Below are 3,807 nucleotides of genomic sequence, written 5' to 3'. Positions count from 1 at the left end.
CTGGCGGGGGAGGAAAAAAAAAAAAAGAATATATATATAAAAAAAAAGGTTACTGGCCCCGAGGCCAGCAATAAACCAAACGTAATGGTCCCATTTCCCCCCTTTTCCTTTTATTTCCTTTTCCCCCCATTTTCCTCTAATTTCCTTTTTTCCCACTTTCCCTTTATTTCCATTTTCCCCACTTTCATTTCCGTTTCCCCCACTTTCCTTTAATTTCCTTTTCTCCCATTTCCCTTTTATTTCCTTTACCCCAATTTCCTTTTATTTCCTTTTTCCCCATTTTCCTTTTATTTCCTTTTTTTCCGATCTTCCCTTTAGTGTCTTTTTTCCCATTTTCCTTTTATTTCCATTTCTCCCATTTTCCTTTTAGTGCCTTTTTCCCCCATTTTCCTTTTATTTCCTTTTTTCCCATTTTCCTTTTAGTGCCTTTTTCCCCCATTTTCCTTTTATTTCCATTTCTCCCATTTCCTTTTATTTCACTTTCCCCCTTTTCCTTTCATTTCCTTTTTTCCCATTTTCCTTTCATTTCCCTTTCCCCGTTTTCCTTTCATTTCCCTTTCCCCCTTTTCCTTTCATTTCCTTTTTCCCCCTTTTCCTTTCATTTCCCTTTCCCCCTTTTCCTTTCATTTCCTTTTTCCCATTTTCCTTTCATTTCCTTTTTCCCCCTTTTCCTTTCATTTCCTTTTTCCCCCTTTTCCTTTCATTTCCTTTTTTTCCCCATTCTCCTTTCATTCCCTTTTTTTTCCCACTTCCCTTTTATTCCCTTTCTCCCCATTCTCCTTTCATTCCCTTATTCCCCATTTTCAATTTCCTTTTTTCCCATTTTCCAATTCCTTTTTTTTCCCCATTTTCCAATTCCCTTTTTTTTCTTTCATTTCCTTTCCCCCTATTTTCCTTTTTTTTCATTCTCTTTCATTCTTTCTTTTTTTTTTTTTCCTCCCCAGGAGAAAAGGAAACCTCAATTCCGCTGCCACATCGGGGAAAAAAATCCCCAAGGAATTCCCAATCCCTATTCCGGTCTCTCCCATCCAACCCTTTCCCCAGTCCCACCTCATCCCAGTCAAAATTTAATCCTTTCAGGATTTTGCTCACCCTGGGACAAAATAAAACCCAAGCGTACGAATATCCCCGCTCCCGGCGGCGAGAGACGGGGAGGAGGCGCATCCCAAACTTTCCCTTTGGATTAAGGAAAAAAAAAATCAACGCCGACGCGAAAAACTTTTGCCCGGGAAAGTCCGGGCGCGAGCGAAAGCCTTAATTCCAGGAAAAGCAGGATTAAAAGCGGATGTGGAGTATTTATATGAAGTTGTGTAAATACAGACGCCGCAACCCGCCGGACGTCACCGGCACTTGGAAAAATCTCAAGTATGCGACAGGAAAAATCCGTGTTTTCCAAACAAGCTACACCACCAAAAAAAAAAAAAAAGAAAATCCCAGTAAAAACCAGTGGGTTTTATGAATGTCACAAATCATACGGGTAACGCAGGGCTGCCCTCTCCGCCTGCATCCCAAAACCCGGCTGCGATCACCACCTCCGGTGACGGGATGATGCCAAACCCCACCCCATGGAGGCTCCAGAGTTTTTTCCTATGGGAAAATCCCCATTTTTTGCCCTGAAAAAATGCCGGAGGGGGGAGGGATAATTATTAAAAGATGCTCCCGCTGTTCAGGAGCCGTTGGGGGCTGGAGGAGGATGAGGATGAGGGATCATCCCGGGATGGACCAGGGATGCTCAGGGATGCTCCGGCTCCCCGGGCACAGGGCGAGCAAGGATACATGGATCATCCCGGACTGGACCAGGGATGCTCTGGTTCCCCGGGCACAGGGCGAGGAAGGATACAGGGATCATCCCGGGATAGACCAGGGATGCTCCAGCTTCCCGGGCACAGGGCGAGCAAGGATACACGGATCATCCCAGCCTGGACCAGGGATGCTCCGGTTCCCCGGGCACAGGGCGAGCAAGGATACACAGATCATCCCGGGACGGACCACGGATGCTCCGGTTCCCCGGGCACGGGGCGAGCAAGGATACATGGATCATCCCGGGATCGACCAGGGATGCTCTGGTTCCCCGGGCACAGGGCGAGCAAGGATACACGGATCATCCCGGGACGGACCAGGGATGCTCCGGCTGTCTCTACATAGGCGGAAAAATAAGCGCCAAGCACGGATATACTCAATTCCCAGCTTTTTCCCGCAGGGATTCAGGCTATCCATACGGAAAACTCAACCGGGCACAAGCCGGCTTCATCCCCCCTGCAAAGCCAAACGAGCGGCCGCTCATCTAAATAAACCCGGGATATAACGAAGGGAGGCGCCGGACCGGCTGAGGCTCCTGTTGCAGGATCCGGCCGCGCCGAGAGATTGCGGGGCCGTGCCGTAAAGCGGTTATTTTGGGCCGAGATACGGTTTCACCGCCGCTTTCCCGTGGTTTCATGTGACACGGAGCCAGCATCCCGAAAATAAACGGGCCGCCGCTCCCCTGTCTTAAAGGGAATAGATCCAGAAACGTTAACTATCACAACGCAGACGCCCGAATAATCGATATTAACGATTTTTCTTATTTTAGGTGATTTAATGGGAGGAGAATAAAAGCACGCCAAGGGTGAAAAGCCCTTTGGATTTCAGCGAATAGTCGGAAAATCCCGGTAATTAAAAGCACCAGATGATGCCGCCGAGATCCAGAGGTCAGGATCACAGAGAGGTTTTGGGGGGGGGGTTGATTTTTTGACCCTGATTTGAGGAGTTTCCCCCTCCCCCCTCCAAGAACTTCAAAAATATATAAATAAAAGGTATCGCTTTCCGGTCGGGATCGGTCCCTGCCGGCCGCGTGTTTGGGGTTTTCTTCCCCAAAAGCGGCGGCAAAGAGGTGACGCTCCGCGCGCCGAAACAGCAAAAAATTGTTGGAAAAAATACTGTTCGCTGATTGGATTTATTTATTTACATTTTTTTTTGGGCAATGAGGCCAACGAGGGGATTTTTTTGCTGTTTGGGGCTAAAAACCTCAGATTTAGGCTTATCCCCCATCCTTGCAGCCGTAGCGCCGCTTGTCATCATTGCACATTAAAATAATCCCGGGTGAGTAAAGTATAAACCGAAAGAATTTTGCCAAAATCGCTCCATCTCGCGATTGGAAACCACCATTTATCAGCTGGAGAAATAGTTTGCCTCTCTCGTGGAAGACAAACATCAAGTTTTAGCCGCAAAAAGCCTTTGGCAGCGAGGCGCAAAGTTATTTTTGACTCTAGTTTCGCAGCTCCGGGGACGTCCCCTCGGCGATATCGACTTTCCTCGCTCGCAAACGGAGACGGGAAGTTTTGAAATTCCAAAAAAAAAAAAGAAGAAAATGGCACCGGAGAAGAAAATGGCACCGGAGCGAAGATATTTCCAGGAATCCGAGCAGCGGCGATGCTCGCGCGCTCGGAGGCTGGTGGGAAGCGCGTCGGGAGAGCGCCTGCGTACGCACGCGGTGGGTTTTTTTTCCCCCCTGGAAATCACCATGGTACGGCGCGATGGGATGTCGGACCGGAGTCGGGAAAGTTGGTTTTTTCTTTCGGAGCGGCTGAGAGGGGCGATGTCCACCCGGAAGATCGGCTCGCGGAGGAGGCGACCGGGATTTTTCGCTGGGATGGGGAAGACGCCGTCGTTCCGCTCTCCCGCTTGATAATTCCCTACTATCGCTCAACCCGTCGATAATTTTCTATTCTAAATCAATATTCTATTTTATTCTTTATATTTCTCTTAATGTAAATTGATTTTCTATTATAAATCTACACATCAACCCGCAATTTTCATTTCTAAATCAAT

General features: G+C 47.9%; 1 protein-coding gene across 1 annotated transcript in view; it reads left to right on the top strand.

Moving 5' to 3' along the window:
• TMEM218 (transmembrane protein 218) overlaps positions 1-3,807 on the top strand; it is a 59,962-nt gene that overhangs the window by 22,390 nt on the left and 33,765 nt on the right. The gene's annotated exons all lie outside the window — the stretch shown is intronic.

This window comes from Charadrius vociferus, unplaced genomic scaffold, assembly GCF_000708025.1.
Source record: "Charadrius vociferus isolate BGI_N301 unplaced genomic scaffold, ASM70802v2 scaffold943, whole genome shotgun sequence".
NCBI lineage: Eukaryota > Metazoa > Chordata > Aves > Charadriiformes > Charadriidae > Charadrius > Charadrius vociferus.
This window is presented reverse-complemented; position numbering and strand designations above follow the sequence as displayed.